This window comes from Squalius cephalus, assembly GCF_949319135.1.
Source record: "Squalius cephalus genome assembly, chromosome: 25".
NCBI classification, from domain to species: Eukaryota; Metazoa; Chordata; class Actinopteri; order Cypriniformes; family Leuciscidae; genus Squalius; species Squalius cephalus.
The window spans coordinates 3,718,483-3,745,313 of NC_137146.1; the positions used below are offsets into that span (position 1 = coordinate 3,718,483).

At 42.2% G+C, this 26,831-nt stretch overlaps 1 protein-coding gene and 1 gene segment (V, D, J or C); one reads left to right on the forward strand and one right to left on the reverse strand.

Annotated features, from left to right (window-relative positions):
• The first annotated feature begins 2,149 nt into the window (after window positions 1–2,149).
• The window catches only part of LOC307153343 (uncharacterized protein), a 46,445-nt gene continuing 21,763 nt past the window's right edge, over window positions 2,150–26,831 (forward strand). The window contains exon 1 of the mRNA XM_079862736.1: window positions 2,150–2,388. The gene's annotated coding sequence lies outside the window, so the exon portion shown is untranslated. The remainder of the gene's footprint in view (window positions 2,389–26,831) is intronic.
• Window positions 20,805–21,299, reverse strand: LOC307153708 (Ig kappa chain V region 4135-like). The segment is given in 2 exons: window positions 21,251–21,299; window positions 20,805–21,163 (listed from the first exon to the last, which is right to left on the reverse strand).

Here is a 26,831-nt window from a genome sequence, read left to right on the forward strand (position 1 = left end):
TTGTCGTTGGCCACAACATAATGACGTCACATATTTTCCAACCCAGCCCCCAGCCCCCCAGCCCCCCCTCCATGAAACAGCTTCCAGCGCGCCTGTGTGTGTGTGTGTGTGTGTGTGTGTGTGTGTGTGTGTCCAGCGGGTCCCTCCGTGTCTCTGCTGTCTCCCTCTTCTCTGCTGATCTCTGGAGACTCCTCCGCTCTGCTCTGCCTGCTCAGCTCTTACTCTCCACAGGGGGCGACGGTGAGCTGGACGCTGGACGGGTCAGAGGTCACCGAGGGGGTTCAGACCAGCGCAGAGAGCGAGCGGGACGGTCTCTACAGTCGCAGCAGCGTCCTGAGCCTCAGCAAAGCACGCTGGGAAGACGCAGAGCGCTTCGTCTGCAGAGGAACACATGCCGGAGCTGCTCACGAGGCCTCGTTCCTCAAGAGCTCCGAGTGCTGATGTTTCTCCAGTGAAGACCAGCGTATCTGAGCGTCACGTGATTTACAGCTCAATACTGAAGCAGTCTGTCAATGTGCTGCCATTGCTGTTCATTCAATAAAGCTTCATCTGAACGCAAGCGCACATTTGTGTTGGACTGCATCATTGATCAGTGTGTCGTTCCTTCAAAGTCCTGCACTAAAGTTTCAGCGTCTTTTGATTGATTGGAATTAGGGGTGTAACAATAATTACAGTGGATAGTGACAATATGTCTCGTATTATTCACCCAAAATGAAAGTTTAGGAAGTTTACAGGGTTTTCGTGTCACTACTACATTAAACTGCTGTATATAATGTTAAATATAATGTATAATAATGCAATGGGGGAATATTTGTGGGTCCTGATAATGCCAAATGTCTGATGTTACCAGTAAAAAGTGGCCTACATTATTTTAGATATATCTAGTCAGAGACATCAAGCATATTCGTCTGAAATAATTCAGTATTTTCAGCTTCAGAATCATGAATATTGTTATTCTGGTGTCTCTATTGTCCTGCATTGGGTTATCAGCACCAAGTCCAAGCCTATTCATTTACACACACAATGTTAAACCAAATTTACCATTTTGATGGAGTATGGCAATAATATGGTATTGTGAGTTGAGTTCAGGATCGTGACATAAGGGTCTCGTTACACCCCTAATTGTAATAGTTGAGAACAGCTGCATTCAGCAGTAAATGTGAAATGAAGCTCTTGGGGTTTGAACATGGTCACTGGAGACGAGCTGCTCTATTCTGAGACCATCACAATCACTAAACCTGACAATGCAAATGAGATTTTCACCTCAAACTCACAGTTTCACTCTTTTACTGGTTCAACGCTCTGAACTGGAACAGTTTCTCCTGTGCTTATGGATTCATTAGTCAGTTTTTTAATAAGATTTCATCTTCATGAGTTGTTGCCTCATCACAACCCACACTATTCACACATGCGTATAAACAAACTTTAATCTTTAATATAGAAAATTAACTATAAATAAATTTCCATGGATGAAATGGATGTTAAATTGCACCCAAAAACATCAGTATGAAATGTTGATATTGATCCAGTGTTTGAAAAAGCTGTTATATATAGCACTGTTAAATTACACAATAAATATAAAATAAATGGGAAATTATTATTATTTGATAGTGGACTGCACCTGTTTGCTAATCTGGTCTTTAATTTTAAAATTCTATGTAAAGATATTAATTAAAATTATATAAATGTTCATCTGCTATGAAATTGAGAGTTGTGTTTTGTGATGCTGTTAATATGGATGAACGATGAAGGACAATGAAGGATGAACTTAATAAAATCGATAGACTTATTAAACTGATCGAGCAGAACATCTTTATGATGCAGTGATTCCGTTTAGAAAGAAGAATGAGGATAAATCATAAATGCAGAAAAACAAAAATATGGTTAAAGATTGAGAAATATCCACTAAGTAAAGATCAAACGTGACTGAATTTCCTCACAAATGAGTGAAAATAACAGGAGAAAAATGACTTGTGACAAATCATGATCAAAGCTGTCATATACTGACCAAACTTTTATATTATTATAATATTAATATAATAATATTATTGCTTATTATAAGATCACATTGCTTTTCTTAGTGTGTGTGTGTGTGTGTGTGTGTGTGTGTGTGTGTGTGTGTGTGTGTGTGTTTGAGCAGCTGCAGTTTCAGTTCAGTCACTGTGACTCTGACTGATGGATGTTTTTGTACGACTCTTTATCACTGTGTGAACACACTACCACTGTGTGCACTTTGACAGTAATAATGTCCAGCATCTTCAGTCTGGACTCCACTGATGGTCAGAGTGAAATCACTGTTACATCCACTGCCACTGAATCTAGATGGAGTTCCTGACTGGAGGAGGTTTGTTGCATAAATCAGGAGTTTAGGAGCTTCTCCGGGTTTCTGTAAGTACCAGCTCAGACACTGTTTTCTACTACACCAGGAGACTGGATCACTGCTAGTTTTACAGGTTACAGCGACTGATTGTCCAGTTTGAGAGAGCAGCTCTGAGGAAGTTTGAGTCACTGTCTCCTGCCCAACAGATTCTGACAAGAGAGAAAGATTAGAAATCACAAACACTTTTACAACCGTATATCTTCACGACACACATAAAGATAACGAGTGAATAACGTTTGTAATCTTGACTGACACAAACCTCGACATAACACTGCCAGCGTCCAGATCAATATGGTGATGAAAGTCATTTTTGTAGGTTGAAGGTTCAGTTCTAGTGAAAAACAGTTGTTGATCATGTTTGATGTTTGACAGAGTTATAAACACATGCAGAGCACTGAAGCGTGTGTCGCTCATGTAAAACAGACTCTATGCAAACGCTTCAGGAGTCACAGATTTAAGTTTAAAGTGCTTTCATTGAGACTTTACAAACATTTCATGAGTTCACATTAATATGATCCTTTATTGATATAAAACAATATTTTCTGAATATCAGACCAAAATGTGAGTGTGATATTGCTTTGATACAACAGTTTAATGAACAAGGATCTATTATTAATTACTTTACATTTTAGTAATTTATATTGCCAGTAGTTATTTACTAATTGAAAGTTACGGCTAACTGAAATATTTCCAAACGAAACCACAGTAAAACAAACCAGTGCGACTCTGAGAAACACAATCGTGGCCTAATAGTTAGTGTGCAAAAGGGCATGGTCATTTTATATTTATGTTGTTATTATAGTTTTACATTGTTCCATTCAAGTGTTGAGTTTGCCGAGTGGGCGGGGTTTGAATCAGAAGTCTCGCGAGTTCTGTAAAAATGACGCGAGATCGCATATTCGCGGCAATGGAGGAAAGAGTGAAGAAATGTGGCGCGAGTTATTATTGTGAGCAAACGAGACGAGTTAAGGTGCATCAGAAGGCCATAAAGTTATAGATCAATAATATAGCTGGTGAGCAGTTTGGTATTTCATATGTGATGGGCGGCTGATGTTGTGTGATCGCTCCTGAGGTTGTTGCATTTCTGTGGTGAATACTCGCGTGTGCGTCTTTGCAGACTGTAAGTGATTATCTTACATTTATTTTGTCTAATAATCATTGTTTGATATTCTGTTTAATGCATCAATAATATATTTATTCAGTTATAAAAGAACAGTTGCTATATATTATACCTGTATCACAAGTTTGTGATGCCTCTCACGTTCAATCACGTGAAGTGATAATGACGCAGCATTTTATTGTAAGAGTTGTAGCAGAAACTAATTGAGTTTGTTTATTTTATTATAGAACCACACATACACGTTCATCTACATTTTGTCCAGCTGACCTGTCACACAAACCCAACACACACACACTGAACATCGCAGCAATTAACCCTTTCGTCTGAGGATCGACTTCTGATGACATCTGCACCCTTCTTCCATTAAGTGGACTCCCTCTGGCATACTTGGGACTTCTTAAAACTGAGTACACTTACTTATTACCACCACTTCGTTGCTCTCTCTGAATATAATTGTATCTTTTGAATATAACCACATTGTTTTTATTGTTTGTTTATTTTACGTAGGCCTACGCTGTTTATTGTGATATTTACATTTTGTTGACATTGTGAGAAAATGAATATCAATCAATCAATACAGTGAGTGAATTTGATCTTTGACTCTGGTTTCTTTGCTCCTCTCCTAGTTACTGGACATTAATTGTGTATTAATACTCTAAGGTGATTTAGAACCGTAATAGCATCAGTGCATTCTACAGCCTTCAACACATTTTATGGTCCTTCGAGCCGGATCTATAACCACCTTAGCGATGATGTCCAGAACTAGTGAGGAAGCTATAGAGCCAGAGGTTGTACGTCCTCGTAGAGAAACAAGACGACCAACACATTTGCGTGACTATGAGGTTAGTTATCCTCAGAAACAGCTAGCATTTGCAGATGAGCAGTCTGATATGCTTAGTTTTATGCGTGAAATGAGGGAGGAAAACAGGCGAATGAGGCAGGACATGCAACGCATATCTGATATGATTGTTAACTCTCCTGTGTTAGCTTCCCAGGTTTCATTGTCTGAGCAACGGCTTACGAATGAAGGAGCTGTGGTGTCATCTACACCAAAGTTTACTAGTATGCAGGAGTCATTTCAGGGTGATGGAAACTCTGGTCAGACAGAACATACTCCTTTGGTGCCACATAGAGATGAATCCCTCCTTACAGTTCGCAGTTGTGAGCGAGATCTCATTGAGGAGCTTACAGACAGTCTAAAGAGAACAGGCAGGCTTAGTGATAGTCCGCCTAATTCAGGTATGTCGACCCCTTCGTATAATGATCCACATAGTAGTAAGAATGATTCGCCACGGTATGATCATCATTATGAAGCTGATGTTCCACAGCGCCCACCTCGTTTGTCTGATACCCGTCAGCAATGTGCAGATGACCCACCACGGTCCAGTATGCGGTCTCATGATGTTTTTTATCAACCAACAACAGACCCTTATCATTGCCGCTTAAGTGACAGAGAGCGTCTGTATAACGATGCCCCTATGGATCGTCTTGATCATTCTCCAATCGATTGGAGGCAAGAGTACAGTCGCGATCATGGCCGGTTACGTACAGATTACCGTTCTCGCCATTCTCTTGGACAATCTGAGATTCATCGTCCGGAGCATCCACCCCCAATGCAATATCGAGGGCCAACTCCTACAATCCCTCATTTCGTTCGGGATGATCCTCGAGAATTTGCTCGTCTTAAGCTTGCATTAAACAACGTTCTTCCTGAAGACGCTTCTGAGTCTTTTAAGTTCCAAATACTTATGGACCACCTTAAGCTGGAAGATGCTTTACTTGTCGCCGACTCGTATAGTCACAGTCGCACTCCATTCAGTGACACTATGAGAGCGCTCACTGATATGTATGGGCAGCCACATCAATTGGCACTGCAAAGGATCACTAATCTGATGGATGGGCCCAATATCAGGAGCGGGGATGTGAAGTCTTTCAAGGCATTTGCCCTTCGTGTCCGAGCACTGGTTGGAATGTTAAACCAGTTAGGTAGCACAGGTTGGACTGAACTGAAATGTGGCTCTCATGTTTCTCGTCTCTTAGCCAAGTTGCCGTACGACCTAAGAGCTAACTTCAAGAGATTCATTAACCCCATTCAGACACCTATTCCAACGCTGATTGATTTCGCAGACTGGCTGGAATATGAGGTTCGTGTGCAGGTAGAAGGAACACAGTATGGGTCCTATCCTGATCAAGTGAAACACAGCGTTCACAAAGACAAGTGAACTGGCTTTGTGCCCCGTAAGCTGACTACTGTTCTACATGGAAGAGAGCAGAAAGTAGGATTGGTAGAGCTTCCCAAGACTGAATACATGGACTCAGAAAGACCACAGGAGAAGCCGAAAAAGTATTGTCCGTTCTGTGATACAATTCATCACTACATGAATCAGTGCTCCAACTTCAAACTCTTAACTAAGGAGCAAATTGAGAGTTGGATTAGAACGGGACGTAGATGTTGGCGTTGTGGACGAGGGCATTCTTCATCTAAATGCACGTTAAAGGCAAAGTGCAAGCGGTGTGAACGGAGGCATCTTGATGTTCTTCATGAAGTCAATGCCAACGCCGATGGGATGAGTAAAGGTAATAACCCAACCTCGGAGAAAAGCACAGTAAGCCCTGCTTCTCAGACCCTGTACTTGGATCGGCCTACGAGTGGCAAGCAAGTGCTACTGAAGTTAAGCAGAGTAATCATTCGGAATGGTGATAAGTCACTAGAAACCTATGCTGTGCTAGACGACGGATCTGAGCGTACTATCTTGTTGAATGAAGCTGCTCGACGTCTAGACCTTCAAGGTGAAATTGAGGATTTGGCTTTGCGCACAGTGAGACAGGATGTTCATACCATTCATGGCAGATCTGTATCTTTCTCCATAGCACCTGTTTCACACCCTGACAAATCCTACCCGGTCAAGGGTGCGTTCACCGCAAAAGAGCTAGCCCTAGTTCGGCATACTTACCCCATCTCCGACTTGCAAAGAAGATATCGTCATCTCCGTGACTTACCTTTGCATGACATCCACGAAGCGCAGCCCTTGGTACTGATCGGCTCGGATTACCCTCATTTGATAACCCCTGTGGAGCCAGTGAGATTGGGTCCTCCTGGAGGTCCAGCGGCGGTTCATACCATGCTTGGCTGGACATTGCAAGGTCCCTCAAGTCTTATTAAGCCTCACTTGCAGCCTCAAGAATGTTTATTCATTTCTTGTGTTTCTCCTGAAGCTGAGCTATTCCGTCAAGTTGAAAAACTTTGGCAGCTGGATACCCTTCCTTATCAATCTGAGAAAGTAGTCAGTCGATCACGACAAGATGCAGAAGCTATCCGTCTCCTAGAGGAGAAAACCATCAGGATCAATGTGAATGGTGTCAAAAGGTACGCCACTCCTCTACTCTGGAAAGCGTCTCCTCCACCTCTGAATGCACCCAAAGAGGCAGTCATGGCCCTGTTACGTAGCACAGAGCGGAAACTAGCCAGAGACCCTAGTATGGCTGCGTCTTACGAATCAGAGATTCAGAAACTGTTGCAAGCGGGTTATGTCACCCCATTGACATCTGCAGAATGTGATCTGAGTTCCAAGGCGTGGTACATACCACATCATATGGTTCATCACAATGCGAAGAACCGTATTGTCTTCAATTGTTCTTTTGAGTATCAGGGTCAGTCTCTCAATGACCATCTTTTCCCCGGTCCGACTTTAAGTGCCAGCTTGTTGGGCGTTCTCCTCCGCTTTCGAGAACATTCTGTGGCCATCTGCAGTGACGTGAAGGGTATGTTCCATCAGATCCGTCTCCTTGACGAAGATAAACCCTTCCTCCGCTTTTTGTGGCGTCATGGAAAGATATCTGAACCGGCCATCGTGTATCAGTGGCAAGTTCTGCCATTTGGAACAGCCTGTAGCCCTTGTTGTGCTACCTACGCACTTCAGTCCCATGCAAAGGTGGATCTCGAAGCTACTGATGAAGTACGTCAAACGGTGGAGCGTAGCTTCTATGTTGACAATTGTCTCAAGAGTGTCTCTACTGAAGCTCAAGCTCTACAGCTGGTAAACCGATTGCAGTGTCATCTTATGGACGGTGGATTTGAATTGAGGCAATGGGCCAGTAACATCCCCAAGGTTATTCACCACCTTCCTGCTGAGTTGAAGTCGAAGAGTGGTGAGATTCAGCTCAGTCAAGAAATGGCCAACCCGCAGGAGAATGCCCTTGGATTGATATGGCAATGTAGACCAGACACATTGGTATACAAACCTTACCAGAGGGAGGATGGTGAAATTACGATGCGGAGCATCTATCGCACTTTAGCCAAGCTGTACGACCCCCTTGGATATCTCATTCCGTATACCACAAGAGCCAAGATTGTCGTGCAGTTGTTGTGGGAGAAGAAACGAGAATGGGATGATCCTAATCTACCATCCGGCTTACTAGACATTTGGCATCAGTGGGAGAGCGAGCTTCCACAATTGTCTCAGATCCACCTGCCAAGATGCTACAGTTCCAGTCTTCAGTATCCTATCAAGAGCCGCAGTGTTCACGTGTTTTGTGATGCGTCTGAAAAGGCGTACGGCTCTGTAGCCTACTTGTGTTCTGAAGATGATCAGGGCAACACGCAGGTTGCCTTCATGGCGGCAAGGTCACGAGTCGCTCAGAGGAAACAGATCTCCATTGCTCGTTTAGAGCTTTGCGCTGCATTGACAGGAGCGCAGCTAGGAGACGTCCTGAAGAAAGAGCTAACTCTAGATATCTCCAGATTCGTCTATTGGTCTGACTCGACTACAGTTCTTGCTTGGCTACAGTCTGATTCGTGCAGATACCGAGTGTTCGTAGGAGTCCGAGTCACAGAAATTCAAGAGTTGTCTGACCCTGGAGCTTGGCGTTATGTCGATTCTGCAGCCAATCCTGCGGATGATATAACGCGAGGGTTGTCATTGGCTCAGCTAGCTGAAGAAACACGATGGAAACAAGGACCAGCTTTCTTGATGCAGTCTAGCAGCTATTGGCCTAAGGCACCAGAAAGAAAGGCCCCCGAAGAAGTTCAGGAACTTAAGAAATCTGTGTTTTGCGGTTCGTTGACTGAACATAAGTTGCAAGTTGAACCTGATCCCAGTCAATTTAGTAGCTATACTGAGTTACTAGAGGCTACAGCGCGAGTCCTTCATGGGGCGGCTGGCAACACAGATTCACCGAGTGCAGATGCGTTTCAGAAGGCAGAATTGTCTATCCTTAGACAGTGTCAGATGCAAGACTTTCCTGACGAGTTTGCCTTACTCAAGGGAGGGAAAGACAAAAAGCTTGCTCCTGAGTATGACAAAGAGCTAGACTTGATTAGAGTAGGAGGACGACTTCGTAGGTGTCATGGATTGAGTGATGCAGTTCTACACCCTATCGTTCTGTCTCAGAATCATCCTGTGGTAAAGCTTCTAATCAAGCATTACGATGAACAATTGCGCCACCCTGGAGCTGGCAGGGTGTATGCCGAGCTGCGGCGTACGTTTTGGATTTTGCGGGGAAGAGAGGCGATTCGAAGACACCAGCACCACTGTCTTGAGTGTAACAAGTGGAGAGGCAAGCCAATGATTCCTAGAATGTCAGACTTACCCCCATCAAGTCTGCGATTGTGTAAACCTCCTTTTTACTCCACTGGCGTAGATTGTTTTGGACCACTGATAGTGAAGGTGGGCCGCCGCACTGAGAAAAGGTGGGGTATCGTATACAAGTGTCTCACTACTCGAGCCGTACATCTTGACCTATTGGATCACATGGATGGAGATTCATTCCTGCTGTCACTCAGGCGTTTCATTGCCCGAAGAAGGAAACCCTATGAGCTTCTCTCGGATCAGGGAACAAATTTCCGAGGGGGATGTAAAGAGCTGGAGGACACCTTCTCTCAGATTCAGCCCAGTATCAGAGACCAGTTGGCCAAAGAACAAATCAGATTCCGGTTCAATCCACCAAGTGCACCTCATTTCGGCGGCTCGTGGGAAAGAGAAGTGAGGTCTGTAAAGACAGCTTTGAGAACCACCTTAGGCGCACAGACAGTTACCGAGGAGGTATTAAGAACCATTCTGATCGAGGTTGAGAGCATCCTTAATTCTAGACCCTTGGGTTATGTCTCTAGCGACATTGCAGATCCAGACCCAGTAACGCCAAATTCCTTGCTGATGGGGCGGCCTGACTCCTCCTTGCCTCAAGTTGTCTATTCAGACCCAGAATTACTCAGTAGGAAAAGATGGAGACATAGTCAGGTTCTGAGTGATCATTTTTGGAAGCATTTTATTCATGACTTCTTACCCACATTACAGTCAAGACAGAAATGGCACAGAGAGAAAGAGAATATTGCAGTTGGTACTGTAGTACTCATTGTTGACGAGCAGATTCCAAGAGCGCTCTGGAGAGTTGGTACTGTCTCTTCTGTCATTCCTAGTTCAGATGGGAGAGTCAGAACAGCAGTGGTCAAAGTGAAAGATCAAACGTACACAAGACCAGTAGCTAAGTTGATTGAATTGCCAATATTACCCCTAGACTCAGAGAGTTCCTCATAGACCCTACTAATGGCAAATTTGTATACCAAATTTGGGGGCGGCTGTGCAAAAGGGCATGGTCATTTTATATTTATGTTGTTATTATAGTTTTACATTGTTCCATTCAAGTGTTGAGTTTGCCGAGTGGGCGGGGTTTGAATCAGAAGTCTCGCGAGTTTTGTAAAAATGACGCGAGATCGCATATTCGCGGCAATGGAGGAAAGAGTGAAGAAATGTGGCGCGAGTTATTATTGTGAGCAAACGAGACGAGTTAAGGTGCATCAGAAGGCCATAAAGTTATAGATCAATAATATAGCTGGTGAGCAGTTTGGTATTTCATATGTGATGGGCGGCTGATGTTGTGTGATCGCTCCTGAGGTTGTTGGATTTCTGTGGTGAATACTCGCGTGTGCGTCTTTGCAGACTGTAAGTGATTATCTTACATTTATTTTGTCTAATAATCATTGTTTGATATTCTGTTTAATGCATCAATAATATATTTATTCAGTTATAAAAGAACAGTTGCTATATATTATACCTGTATCACAAGTTTGTGATGCCTCTCACGTTCAATCACGTGAAGTGATAATGACGCAGCATTTTATTGTAAGAGTTGTAGCAGAAACTAATTGAGTTTGTTTATTTTATTATAGAACCACACATACACGTTCATCTACATTTTGTCCAGCTGACCTGTCACACAAACCCAACACACACACACTGAACATCGCAGCAATTAACCCTTTCGTCTGAGGATCGACTTCTGATGACATCTGCACCCTTCTTCCATTAAGTGGACTCCCTCTGGCATACTTGGGACTTCTTAAAACTGAGTACACTTACTTATTACCACCACTTCGTTGCTCTCTCTGAATATAATTGTATCTTTTGAATATAACCACATTGTTTTTATTGTTTGTTTATTTTACGTAGGCCTACGCTGTTTATTGTGATATTTACATTTTGTTGACATTGTGAGAAAATGAATATCAATCAATCAATACAGTGAGTGAATTTGATCTTTGACTCTGGTTTCTTTGCTCCTCTCCTAGTTACTGGACATTAATTGTGTATTAATACTCTAAGGTGATTTAGAACCGTAATAGCATCAGTGCATTCTACAGCCTTCAACACAGTTAGAGAGAGTCAGATAGGTTTAATGCAGAGGACAAACTCTGAGTTTGGGTTTCCACACTTGGCCTTCATATCACTTTCACAATAGTTCCTGAATGAATCAGTGTTTTAAATCGGATGACAAAGTTAATGGCTGCATCTGAAATCACATCTTCCCTTCTATAAAAACAGTATGTGACAAAAGAAAGATGTCCGAATTGACAATACTCATAAAAGCAAAAAGTACTCGGATGTCCGACTACTTTTGGAGAGATCCTGAAGTGTGATACGATGGACACTTTACTATCCCATGAGGCCACAGGAGGGGATCTGTGAATGACAGTGAAGAGATGCAACTGACGCTGGTAGATCACATGATAATGTCAACATGGCGAATGTATACGTCTGGATTACACTACACACACTCATTTATACTATATAGAACTGACTTTTTTAGCGGCTGTGAAGTAATTACTAATTCAAAATAAGTATCTACTTAAGAGAGTATGTGATTTCAGCGCTTCTTTCAGCTTTTTCTACAGATTCAGAGACTTCATCCTTTGAAGGCCGATTGCGTCACCGCGGCGCGACGAAGTCTGTGTCAATTCAAAGGCTCCTTCAAATGCATCTTCATTTTCTGTGAAACAACACTCACATTTCCCATTTAACACTCAGTCCGACCTTCACGGCCTTCGAAGGATCCAGACTCTGAATTGGGACGCAGCCATTGACTCTCTCAAGATTCAAAGATTTTTCAAGTCGACTAGTAGTCGTTCATTTAAGCGATTAGTCGACTAATCGCACATGTATATTTGTTGTGAATTCTCTCCCTTTAAATATTAAGTTGACTATGTGTGTGACATTTTAAGTTGCGTTGTACGCAAATAACGTAGTACAGCGTTCTCAGCACGTACGGACTCAGTGTAATTGCCTATTCACTAAAGCTACTGAGGGATCATATCGCGTGCACGCATTCATGTGCAGTGTTTATGTGCAAGAGAAAGTTTGTGACAAAGTACGTTTTCCTTGTATATTGTTAATAACACAGATTGTTACACTGTATCCCAACTGCGCTAAGTTAGACCATGTTTGTGGTGTAGTTGATGATTAGCGATCTTTCTAAGTGTAATTTGATCCTGCTTAACGAGCGGATTATCCCGCTAGCATCGCGGCTCGTATTGTTCATGTTTACTAGTTATTACCTTGAAGTGCATTTCTCCGTGGATAATATCCTACACTGGTTGTCATTTATTACCGCCTGTATTAATGAGACAGTCCAATTTCTATAATCCATATTTTGGTGTTTTTGTCAATTTCATTGAATTATGCAGTTTTTTATTGCAGACTCATACTAAAAATTTCTCGATTTATATTTCATCAGTGCACTTTACAGAGATGTTTATGGGTAGTTGACGTGACGTGGCTTTTTCACCGTCACAGAAGATAAAAAATAATTTATTTCACATTTTCATCATTTAGAATACTGTAAATGGTTAAACATTTTCTTGTTTTACATGAATTAGTTGTTTTAATACCCAAGTTATTATTTATTTTTTTACAACTTTGAGCCAAATCTCAAAATTGTCCTATGGTGTGACGGTAGACAAAATTATTTCATAAATATTAACTTTTATAAATAAAGAAAATAATGTTTAAAAAGCTTAAAGGGATAGTTCGGCCAAAAATGATATTTAACCCATGATTTACTCACCCTCAAGCCGTTCGAGATGTATGTCAATCTTTTTTCAGACGAACACTGTCACGGTTCATGGGTTCACTGACTCGCCCACGCTATGTTGTGTGTATGTTTGTGTGTGGTGGGTGTGGCTCATTATCGTTCTGATGAGCGGATCAGCGGCAGCTGTGTTTTCATGATTGTCGTCCTGAATATTGTCTGTGATTTCGTCCTGTCTTTGTCAGATCGTTTTGTGTGCTCACCTGGATTATCTCTGTGTTTACGGTTCCTGTGACCCGGTTCCCGGTTCTCGTCTTCGCCTTCTGTGTTTCCTGAGGATCTTCTGAGTCGCCTGGCTTCTGCCCATTGCGTCCCTGCGTTACCGAGCACATCCATCTCTGCCCACGACGACTGACCAGCTTCTCTATCTATTTTTCTGCTTTGTTAATAAACATTGCTTATCACTCGCAACTGGATCTTTTGCCTTCATTACTGAGTCTGACATAACGATCTGACCGTTATGGATTCAGCAAGTGCACCCAGGCTACAGGAATTCCTCGCTAACAACAATGTTCGTTTGGACAGGCAGGATGAACAGTTAGTCGCCACTGGTCTGGCGATACAAGCTCTGGTAACGCAGGTGTCCGAGCTCACCTCTCAACTTCAACAACTGAGAGTGCCCACTGCGCCACCCCCGCCGCCTGTTCCCCAAGATCCGGTCAACACCAACCAGCACGAGCCACGCATTCCAACGCCTGAGAGGTATTCCGGTGAGCCGAACCTTTGTCGAACCTTTCTGACCAAGTGTAACATCTTCTTTTCTCTTCAACCTGTAACCTTCGCTTCTGAGCAGTCTAAGGTTGCATTGGTATTGACTCTACTCTCTGGACGCGCGGCTCTGTGGTGAACGGCGGTGTGGGAGAATTGTCATCCATGCTGTTCCTCGTTCCATGCACTCGTTGAGGAGATGAAACGAGTATTCGACCGTGCAGTAGCGGGTCGCGAGGCGGCTCGCGAACTCGCCGATCTTCGCCAGGACAACAGAACCGTTTCAGACTTCTCCATCGAATTCCGGACTCTGGCAGCTGAGTGCAAATGGAACCAGGAGGCACAGTGGGACATGTTCCTGCATGGGTTGGCTGATCGTGTTCAATGTGAGATATATACTTTGGAGCTTCCTAGAAGTCTGGACGGACTTATTGAGTTGGCGTTGCGCATGGATGCGCGGTTGCAACGAGGAAGTTACTCACATCAGACTTTGTTGCCAACATTTCCTGAGTACTCCAGTTCCAGAGGAGAGAACACGGTCAGCCCACCATTAGATCCTGAACCCATGCAGGTAGGTCGAGCTCGGCTTTCCCGGGAGGAGAGAGAACGTCGGAGAGCGAGTGGACTCTGCCTCTATTGCGGCAAGGCTGGACATTTTCTTGCGCCATGCCCATTAAAAGATCAAGCCCAACAGTAGGACGGAGGTTTTTGTCGGGTGGGCTTAACATGGCTAAATCCTCTACCACTCTCCTCCCGGTAAGACTGCAATGGGCAGACCGTTTCCATGACTGCCAGGTAGTGATGTAGTACTCGAGTCCGGTCTCGGACTCGAGTCCGGTCTCGAGACCGATTTCTGCTTTCTCGGACTTGACTCGGACTTGTTCTTACAAAGACTCGGTCTTGACTCGGACTCGACCCTTCAAAGACTCGGTCTTGACTCGGACTCGGCATAGGCGGTCTCGTCCCATCAATAGTCCACTAGAATACATACCACTAGAAAATTTTAATTGACTGTTCGCAAAGACCCGCCGCCCTTAGTTACTGTCGCTATGTCCGACAAGCTACACCGTTCTCACGCCACACCATGTTCTCACGCAGTGAAAAATACATCGCGGAGCAGAGAGGAGACTGACAACACGCTGACAGACAGGACAGACCAGGTTACTTTTCGGTTACTTTTGATATTAAACATATTAAACAAAGTCTCGCCTTTCAAATTTGGTCATTTTTTTAAAGAAATTTAAACAATAAATACCGTTTTGTGGCTCTTAAATGTGTAGTGACAGATCGCTGTAGAGCATCAGTTAAAGCTGCTCGTGAACCGATCATCTCTTCCTTCTAGTTAATTTATAGCCTCAAATAAACATGAACAAACATAAGAAGCAATGTTGTTTTAACCACGGAAAGGCGTCAGTACACTCCGTGTTTCAAGTTCAAATCCTCCCATGTTAACCAACGGACTCGGTCTCGACTCGGACTCGACCCTTCAAAGACTCGGACTTGACTCGGACTCGACTGAATTTGAAAACCAACGGACTCGGTCTCGACCCTTCAAAGACTCGGTCTTGACTCGGACTCGGCATAGGCGGTCTCGTCCCCATCACTACTGCCAGGCACTCATTGACTCTGGGGCTGAGGGAAACCTTATGGACTACTCCTTGGCTCGACAGCTTCAGGTTCCCATCAAGTCTTTGGATCATATCATTTCGGTCAGTGCTTTGAATGGACAGGAACTCCCTGGCATCACACACTCCACTCATCTACTCACCCTCATCACCTCTGGAAATCACGTTGAGAACACCACATTTCTGCTCACTGAGTCTCCGTTAGTTCCCATCGTTCTGGGTCATCCGTGGCTGGTCAAGCACGAACCCAGAATAGGATGGGGTCTGAACTCGGTCTCAGCATGGAGTGAACATTGTTATGCCTCATGTCTTTTGTCTGCTTGTTCGTCTGTTTCTCGTTCTGTGTTGCAGGAGGAACCAGTGAACCTGTCAAAAGTGCCACAGTATCTCGACTTGAAGGAAGTGTTCAGTAAGTCTCGGGCTGCTTCTCTTCCTCCGCATCGTCCCTATGACTGTGCAATAGATTTACTGCCAGGTACGTCTCCGCCTAAGGGCAAATTATATTCGCTTTCTGTTCAAGAAAGGGAGGTCATGGAGAAATATATTTCTGATTCTTTGGCAACTGGGATTATTCGTCCTTCTTCATCTCCTGCGGGCGCAGGTTTTTTTTTCGTGGGTAAGAATGATGGCTCGCTGCGACCATGCATTGATTAAAGGGGGCTGAATGATATCACGGTAAAGAATACTTATCCTTTGCCGTTGATGTCTTCAGCCTTCCAGCGGTTACAGGGAGCGTCTCTTTTCACGAAATTGGACTTGCACAACACTTATCATTTGGTCCGCATAAGAAGGGGGGATGAGTGGAAAACGGCGTTTAATACCCCCAGGGGACACTTTGAATATTTGGTTATGCCTTTTGGCCTGTCTAACGCCCCCGCCGTTTTCCAAGCACTCGTCAATGACGTGTTGAGAGATATGGTTGACCAGTTCATATATGTCTACCTAGATGACATATTGATATTTTCTTCTTCTCTCCAGGAACACGTTCAACACGTCAGAGTGCTCCAGAGGTTGCTCGAGAATGGGCTTTTCGTCAAGGCGGAGAAGTGCACGTTCCATGCACAGTCAGTTCCGTTTTTGGGGTATATCGTCTCGTCCGAGGGAGTACGCATGGATCCTGACAAAGTTAAGGCTGTGGTTGATTGGCCAATTCCAGATTCCCGTAAGGCCCTGCAGAGGTTCCTGGGGTTCGCCAATTTTTACCAACGTTTTATTCATAATTTCAGCCAACTAGCCTCTCCTCTGACCGCGTTGACCTCCACCAGAACGGCGTTCAGGTGGTCTAATGCTGCTGAGGCGGCATTTACCAACCTCAAGAGCCGCTTCGTTTCAGCTCCCATTCTCGTAGCCCCTGATCCATCACGTCAGTTTGTGGTAGAGGTTGACGCGTCGGAGGTGGGGGTAGGTGCAGTTCTTTCACAGCGTTCTCCCGCGGACGACAAGATGCACCCTTGCGCGTTTTTTTCTCATCGCTTATCGACTGCCAAACGTAATTACGATATTGGTAACAGAGAATTGTTGGCAGTCAAGTTAGCATTGGAAGAATGGCATCACTGGTTAGAGGGAGCGGGGGAACCCTTTATCGTCTGGACCGATCATAAGAACCTCGAGTACATCAGGTCAGCCAAACGACTGAACTCCAGGCAGGCTCGGTGGGCACTTTTTTTCGGTCGTTTTGATTTTTCGCTTTCGTACCGTCCAGGTTCCAAGAATATCAAACCTGACGCGTTGTCTCGAATTTTTGATCGTTCCGAGCGCCCGTCTACTCCCGAGTGCATTCTACCTGAGAGACTTATTGTCTCTACACTCACATGGGAGGTCGAATCGAAGGTCCGCACTGCCTTAGAAGGGGTAACACCTCCGTCCGATTGCCCACCAGGTCGATTATTTGTGCCGGAGGGAGTCCGGTCAGACGTTATTCGGTGGGGTCATGATTCCAATGTGGCTTGTCATCCAGGAGTTAGTCGTACCAGATTTTTGGTCAGACAACGATTCTGGTGGCCCTCTATTTCTCGTGATACTCGGGATTTTGTTTTGGCTTGTTCAGTTTGTGCTCGTGGTAAGACTTCCAATCGACCCCCGGATGGGTTGCTTCAACCACTGTCGAGACCCTGATGACATTGCGCTAGATTTCGTCACGGCCCTCCCACCCTCCCAGGGCAATACAGTCATTTTGACTGTAGTTGACAGGTTCTCGAAGGCGGCACATTTTATACCCTTACCCAAATTACCTTCAGCTAAGGAGACAGCGATTACTGTCGTAGATCACGTCTTTCGCATTCATGGCCTCCCGGTGGACGTGGTTTCCGACAGAGGGCCCCAATTTATCTCCAGATTTTGGAAAGAGTTTTGTCGTTTACTGGGGGCGAGTGTAAGTTTGTCATCTGGGTTCCATCCCCAAACTAACAGTCAAGCTGAGCGAGCCAACCAAGATTTAGAAAGAGTCTTGCGATGTCTGGTTTCTCAGAATCCTTCCTCCTGGAGTCAACAAATCTCTTGGGTTGAGTACGCACATAACTCGTTACCAGTTTCGTCTACGGGACTCTCTCCGTTTGAGTGTAGTCTAGGGTACCAGCCACCTATTTTTCCTAGTCTGGAATCCGAAGTCGCGGTTCCCTCTGCTCACGCCTTCGTCCAGAGGTGTCGCCGCACATGGAGTAGAGCCCGTGAGACTCTCCTCCAGGTGGGGGTGCGCACTAAGGCTCAGGCCGATCGCCACCGGCTGAAGTCTCCCGTATACGTCATTGGTCAAAAAGTGTGGCTTTCTTCCAAGAACATTCCTCTCCGCTCTGTGAGTAATACACTGGCTCCCAAATTTATCGGCCCGTTCACTGTCACTAAGATTCTTAGCCCGGTGGCAGTCCGCCTCAAACTCCCTCCTGCGTACAGGAGAATTCATTCCGTGTTCCATGTTTCCAAATTAAAACCCGTGTTTCATTCCCGTATTAATCCGCCTACACCGGTTCCTCCCCCGCCGCGTCTCGTAGATGGGGAGCCAACCTATTCGGTTAATCGTATTCTGGACGCTAGACGGAGGGGACGTGGATTTCAGTACTTGGTGGACTGGGAGAGTTACGGTCCGGAGGAGAGAAGTTGGGTTCCTGCTAGGGACATCCTGGATCACTCCCTTATTGATGATTACAATCAACGGGTAGGTTCTCCTGGGAGTGCCAGGAGGCGCTCCTAGGAGGAGGGATACTGTCACGGTTCATGGGTTCACTGACTCGCCCACGCTATGTTGTGTGTATGTTTGTGTGTGGTGGGTGTGGCTCATTATCGTTCTGATGAGTGGATCAGCGGCAGCTGTGTTTTCATGATTGGCGTCCTATTTATTGTCTGTAATTTTGTCCTGTCTTTGTCAGATCGTTTTGTGAGCTCACCTGGATTATCTCCGTGTTTACGGTTCCTGTGACCCGGTTCCCGGTTCTCGCCTTCGCCTTCTGTGTTTCCTGAGGATCTTCTGAGTCGCCTGGCTTCTGCCCACTTTAAATATAGGTGAAAAACTATGCCGCAAGAATAATAAATAAAATGCTTTCTTAAAAAGGCAAAAGAAAGCATGCACGTTTTCTTAATATGGTAATTAACAACCGACAGACTGATGAAAATGCGGGACATTTTCTCAATATGTGACGTGCGGGACAAGGGGTGAAAATACTGTGCGGTACAACGCAAAGCGGGACGGGTGGTCACCCCAATTGGATACTCAAATGAAATAACCATGGAATATTATTAAAATTAAGATCTATTATTAATAAAAGGAGGCAACTAGGGCAGACTGAAATCACTCAGATCTCAAATGTGTCACTGATCTATGTCATGTCATGTCATGGCGATGGTAGCCCACGCTCCGACAGCCCCAACACGGAGTCCCTCCATCTACTTCGATCAGAGGCTGCAAGTCTGCCAGCCTCGACGATGTTCAGCCTAATTTTTTCCAGATCCTCTTCCAAATTGTTGAACCATCTTTTCTTTGGTCGCCCTCTCCTCCTTGTCCCGTGCACGTGACCGAATAGAGCGACATTTGGAAGTCGTTCTGTTTTCATTCGGACCACGTGTCCAAAGTATCCAAGCCTCTTTTTCTGAATTTGCTGCACCACATCGATTTCCATCCCCAATTCTCTTCTTATGTCGACGTTTCTTATTATGTCTCTTCTTGTCACCCCTAGGATTTTCCGTAAGCAATTCATTTCAAACACTCTCAGTTTATTCTTGTCTGCTTCTCTTAGTGTCCATGTTTCTGAATTGTACAATAGTATGTTAAGTACCAAGGCTTCATAAAATGCTTCAAATTTTGCATTGCACCACACGCTAGTCCAATTCTTCTTCTGTGATCCTGTTCTGTAGAGGCGTCCTCACTAATATTTCCTCCCAAGTACACAAATTCTTCTACCTGCTTAAGTTCCTGGTTTTCTATTTGGATGAATACTTTGGTCTTTCCCATCCAATATGTTGTACTTCTGTCTTTTCTGTATTGACCTTCATGCCCATCCTTGTACTCTCCTCTACGATTCTGTTGATCACTACTTGTAGGTCATCCTGGTTTTCTGCCAAAGCTGCGATGTCATCTGCGAATCTGAGGTTGTTGATGATTCGTCCATTCATGACTGCTCCTTCGTTTGCCTCTTCCAGCGCACTTGCCATGATCACCTCTAAAAAGATATTAAAGAGAAGTGGAGACACCATGCAGCCCTGTAGTACTCCTACTATTGTTTCGAACATTCAGTCACTATTCTTACGGCGCTGAAAGTACCTTTATATAGGCTTTCTAATATTCTGACAACTTTTTCTGGGTATCCTAATATCCTCATCACATTCCACAATCCAGCTCTCCACACGCTATCGAATGCCTTTTTGAAGTCTACATAGCATACAAATAAGTCCTTGCTGAAGTCAGTATACTTCTCAGCTAATTGTCGGAGCGTGAATATTTGGTCAATTGTGCTCCATGATGTTCTGAAGCCCACCTGTTCTTCGGAGAGGATTTCTTCCGTTTTCTTCTTTATTCTTTGCATAATTATTGTTGTGATGATCTTGCTACTGTGGCATAACAGGCTGATGCCTCTGTAGTTATTGCAATCCAGTTTATCTTTCTTTTTGTAAACGGGAATGATGACAGCTTTTTTCCACTCTGTTGGGAACACCTCCTCGTCCCAGATTCGTTTACAGAGCTGGAAGATAATTTGTAATCCTGTTCCATCTGTAGCTGCTTTTATTTCCTCTGCTAATATTATCGATGCCTGGGGCTTTCCTTGTTTTTAGGCGGTCTATTGCTCGGACAAATTCTTCCATCATGATGCTCGGTGTTGGTTCTTCGTCTCCGTTGTAGTCCAAGTTGGCCAGAATTCTCTCGTCCACCGGATTTGGATCATTATACAGATCTTCGAAGTACTGCTTCCAACGCGTCTTTACCTTTTCTGCATCAATTATCATAGTCCTGATCTATAAGAGCACAAAATCTCTTTCTGACCTCTATAATTATTAAGAGTGTCAGATTAATTTAGATGGTTTTATTTCAGTGTGACGATGTTATTTCAGATCCTCCTTTGAGCAGCTGCAGTTTCAGTTCAGTCACTGTGACTCTGACTGACGGAGGTTTTTGTACGACTCTTTATCACTGTGTGAATGTATCATCACTCTCACAATCACCATCAGAATCTGTTTTGCAATGTAAACTCTTGCAGTAATAATGTCCAGCATCTTCAGTCTGGACTCCACTGATGGTCAGAGTGAAATCACTGTTAGATCCACTGCCACTGAATCTAGATGGAGTTCCTGACTCGAGGGTTTTTACATAATAAATCAGGAGTTTAGGAGCTTCTCCAGGTTTCTGTAAGTACCAGAATAAACCTTCATTCCCATCACTCCATCTCTGGACATCTTTGCTGGTTTTACATTTGATATTCACAGTTCCTCCTGGTTGTTCTGCTGTTATTGAGGGACTCTGAGTGACGGTGATCTGTCCTCTACACTCTGAAACACAACAAGAAGAAAATACACTCAAAACTTTGACAATATACTTGAAGAAATGAATTAATATCAAACTTGTGCTCCACAAACCTTGAGCAAACGCTGTGAGAGTCCAGATGAAGATGATGATGAAGGTCATGTTGATGAAGATTGTTGTGTGTGTCAGTGATGAAGTGTTAAACTCACAGCACTATAAACACTCTCACACACTGAAGATCTGATCAATATGCAAACACACTCCACATCATTTCCCTGAAGACAGTCACTCATTAACAGACACAAAACACAATCACTGAAGTGAGAACAGAGTAAAAATTAATGTTTTTCATAATATTTGATCTTCTACAATAGTCAAGATGTTACAAAATTATATAAATCAATTCAGTTCTGATTACATCTACAAGACCAACTTATATATATATATATATATATTCATCTGCTGTGAGAATATTTGTTTACTGTAGTTGGAGTGAAACGTTGCTGTTAATCACCAAATTTTAAACACCAAATCCATGTGTGTTCCTGCAGTTTATGAACAGAAATGAGGATCATCACACACACGAGTCTCTGTCAGTCACTGAATAACTGAGTTTGATTGAGAGTCACACATGATATAAACATGTTCACTTTAATAAACTCAGTAATTCAGTGATGATGATCTTCATAAAGCAGGGGAAGTCAGTGAGTTTCTGTTGTAATGATTTGACGGTGGAAACACAGCATTCAGAGAGTGAGGATCCAAACGCAGTTTATTTACAAGTATAATCCAGTCATAGTCCATATATCAGACAGAGTCAAAGCACATGTTATCAGTCCCAACAAAATCTATTCTATATCTATTCAAACTGATCTATTAGTTTATTTCACTGGTTCACTTTCAGCAGCGGCTCCAAACTGATGATGATATACTTTATAAAACTATATACAGTATTCAGACACCTTCAACATTTCTCACATTATCAGTTTATCCGCTATAGTTCAGAAAAATACTATTAAAATATGGCAAATGTTAAACTGTGTCAGAACAAATTCATCTTGATAATGTCAGATAACTTTGAGGAAAACATGATCAGGTCAAAGTGTCTGAATCATTTTTGGTCCCAAATTTTTTATCAAATTTACTGGTAATCACTTTATGAAGAATTATTGGGTATAATATGTCACAGTTTACTTTATTTTGTTATCCTCACTTACATAAATGAACTATAGTGTCCTGCACACACTAGTAAAAAATATATACAAAATTATAAATCTGGTGTCTGAATAATGTTTGGTTTGACTGTAGAAAAGATTCACTCTCAGTTTGTTCAGTTTCTTCTTGAGTGTAATTCGAGACATTGAATGTTTGTCAGTAACACTGTAAAGATGGTTATGGTCTTAATAGTATTTCTCTTAATGATCAGCTCTGTCTGTTACTCCAGGAGTAAAAAGGTTTATATTTGTAGAAATGAAGTATAAAGTTATAATAGATGGAGTGATGTGTGGAGACAGCGAGCTTCAGTTCCCAACACAGCTTTAACAACGACTGAAAACAACTCAATGTCAAACACTAGTTTTATTCTACAAATGTGGAGGATTTCAAGACTTCAAGAGGGAGCAAGGCCAAAACAACACACACAAACCCTCGGACTATTAGGGAGAAACTAACTAAGCTACAAAAATAAAGAAAAGTACAATAAAAATACACTAACTCTCTAACGCTTAAACTGGAGAAAAACAGATATAAAGGAAATGGCCGACTCCACATCAGCTTCAGTCGCTCTTCTGCGCCGCTTTATGCCTTTCATTCTAGACTGTGTGTGTGTGTGTGTGTGTGTGTGTACTTGTCTACCTATCTAAGTGGGGACCTTGGTGTCGTTACACACTCACCAACAGGGGACCGTCGAGCCAAGTGGGGACATTTTTCAAGTCCCCTGTTGGTCATGCTTTAAAACATGTTTAAATCAGCTAAAACACGCTCTGGTGAATTTTTTACATTTTTGACCAAGTGGGGACCTACATGTGTGTGTGTGTTTAAGTCCATACTCAGCAGCGCTCCTGTAGGCTGGAGCAGGAACTGCAATGGCCCATTAACACACGTCGTTCACACTTCTCCATTGTTTGAATGGCTTGCTGTCCTAGAGAGGCTCTGAGACTGTAGAGCTGCTGTTTAACTGGTAGCTTAGATAATGAACTTCAAAGTCTTTTCAAACATCCCCAAACATATATATGTATATATGTATTATTATTATTTTTTCTAATATTACTTTTGTCAATTTTTTTTTAAAATATGCCAAAGGGATCTGCAACTCTGAACGATGTCTTCCCTATACAACAGGGTACTCCAGCCTGCAATGGAACTATGTGTGTGTGTGTGTGTGAACATTGTCTTTATTTTGTAATTATAAGTTATAGTTACAAAATAAAGACACTGTTCACACACACACACACAGATCCAATGCAGGCAGAAGTCCACTGTTGGTCAGTGTAGAGCGATAGTCCCCTATGTTAGTAATATAGACATGTATGTGTGTATGTGTGTATGCAATGGCAAGTTAATTGTTAGGGACTGCATATAGATAAAAGATATATAATGTAACTTATAGTTATAGTTACAAAATAAAGACACTATTCACACACACACACACAGATCCATTGCAGGCAGAAGTCCACTGTTGGTCAGTGTAGAGCGATAGTCCCCTATGTTAGTAATATAGACATGTATGTGTGTATGTGTGTATGCAATGGCAAGTTAATTGTTAGGGACTGCATATATATAAAAGATATATAATGTAACTTATAGTTATAGTTACAAAATAAAGACACTATTCACACACACACACACAGATCCATTGCAGGCAGAAGTCCACTGTTGGTCAGTGTAGAGCGATAGTCCCCTATGTTAGTAATATAGACATGTATGTGTGTATGTGTGTATGCAATGGCAAGTTAATTGTTAGGGACTGCATATATATAAAAGATATATAATGTAACTTATAGTTATAGTTACAAAATAAAGACACTGTTCACACACACACACACAGATCCATTGCAGGCAGAAGTCCACTGTTGGTCAGTGTAGAGCGATAGTCCCCTATGTTAGTAATATAGACATGTATGTGTGTATGTGTGTATGCAATGGCAAGTTAATTGTTAGGGACTGCATATATATAAAAGATATATAATGTAACTTATAGTTATAGTTACAAAATAAAGACACTATTCACACACACACACACAGATCCATTGCAGGCAGAAGTCCACTGTTGGTCAGTGTAGAGCGATAGTCCCCTATGCTAGTAATATAGACATGTATGTGTGTATGCAATGGCAAGTTAATTGTTAGGGACTGCATATAGATAAAAGATATATAATGTAACTTATAGTTATAGTTACAAAATAAAGACACTGTTCACACACACACACACAGATCCATTGCAGGCAGAAGTCCACTGTTGGTCAGTGTAGAGCGATAGTCCCCTATGTTAGTAATATAGACATGTATGTGTGTATGTGTGTATGCAATGGCAAGTTAATTGTTAGGGACTGCATATAGATAAAAGATATATAATGTAACTTATAGTTATAGTTACAAAATAAAGACACTATTCACACACACACACACAGATCCATTGCAGGCAGAAGTCCACTGTTGGTCAGTGTAGAGCGATAGTCCCCTATGTTAGTAATATAGACATGTATGTGTGTATGTGTGTATGCAATGGCAAGTTAATTGTTAGGGACTGCATATATATAAAAGATATATAATGTAACTTATAGTTATAGTTACAAAATAAAGACACTGTTCACACACACACACACAGATCCAATGCAGGCAGAAGTCCACTGTTGGTCAGTGTAGAGCGATAGTCCCCTATGTTAGTAATATAGACATGTATGTGTGTGTATGTGTGTATGCAATGGCAAGTTAATTGTTAGGGACTGCATATATATAAAAGATATATAATATAACTTATAGTTATAGTTACAAAATAAAGACACTATTCACACACACACACAGATCCAATGCAGGCAGAAGTCCACTGTTGGTCAGTGTAGAGCGATAGTCCCCTATGTTAGTAATATAGACATGTATGTGTGTATGTGTGTATGCAATGGCAAGTTAATTGTTAGGGACTGCATATAGATAAAAGATATATAATGTAACTTATAGTTATAGTTACAAAATAAAGACACTATTCACACACACACACATATCCATTGCAGGCAGAAGTCCACTGTTGGTCAGTGTAGAGCGATAGTCCCCTATGTTAGTAATATAGACATGTATGTGTGTATGTGTGTATGCAATGGCAAGTTAATTGTTAGGGACTGCATATAGATAAAAGATATATAATGTAACTTATAGTTATAGTTACAAAATAAAGACACTATTCACACACACACACATATCCATTGCAGGCAGAAGTCCACTGTTGGTCAGTGTAGAGCGATAGTCCCCTATGTTAGTAATATAGACATGTATGTGTGTATGTGTGTATGCAATGGCAAGTTAATTGTTAGGGACTGCATATAGATAAAAGATATATAATGTAACTTATAGTTATAGTTACAAAATAAAGACACTGTTCACACACACACACACAGATCCATTGCAGGCAGAAGTCCACTGTTGGTCAGTGTAGAGCGATAGTCCCCTATGTTAGTAATATAGACATGTATGTGTGTATGTGTGTATGCAATGGCAAGTTAATTGTTAGGGACTGCATATATAAAAAAGATATATAATATAACTTATAGTTATAGTTACAAAATAATTAAACTGTTCACACACACACAGAGATCCAATGCAGGCAGAAGTCCACTGTTGGTCAGTGTAGAGCGATATATATATATATATATATATATATATATATATATATATATATATATATATATATATATATATATATATATATACATATATATACTGTGTGTGTGTGTATACATATTATGGGGGGCCAAACAGGAAATAATTCTATGTAAATTTGAATATATAGTTATAACTATGAATATATTTGTAAATCCTAAATATATAAATGTAACCCTGAATATATAGTTATAACCCTTAATATATAAATGTAAATCTGAATATATAAATGTAAATCCCGAATATATTGTTATAACTCTGAATATATAAATGTAACTCTGAATATATAGTTATAACTTTGAATATATAAATGTAAATCTGAATATATAGTTATAATTCTGAATACATAAATGTAATCCTGAATATATAGTTAAAACTCTGAATATATAAATGTAACTCTGAATATAGTTATAACTCTGAATATATAAATGTAAATCCCGAATATATAGTTATAACTCTGAATACATAAATGTAATCCTGAATATATAGTTAAAACTCTGAATATATAAATGTAAATCCTGAATATATAGTTATAACTCAGCATGTGTGCTCCGCTCAATATTCCACTCTATGCCAATGCGCTCCACTCAATCGCTCACTGCCCAAGCATTCAAATCCCGCTCCTACATGAAATCTCAGTGTAACGTAGGCTACTGTACTATAGCCTTTGTTGATTATTTTTAAGTCATTGTTGGGGGCATTTACAATTTTGCATAGCTGGCCTCTGCACAATGTTTGTGTGATAATAGGCCATTGTTTAAACTTTATTAGTTTCAGAAAGATTCTCGCAGATACAGAGACAGTTGAAACAAAGGCAGATCT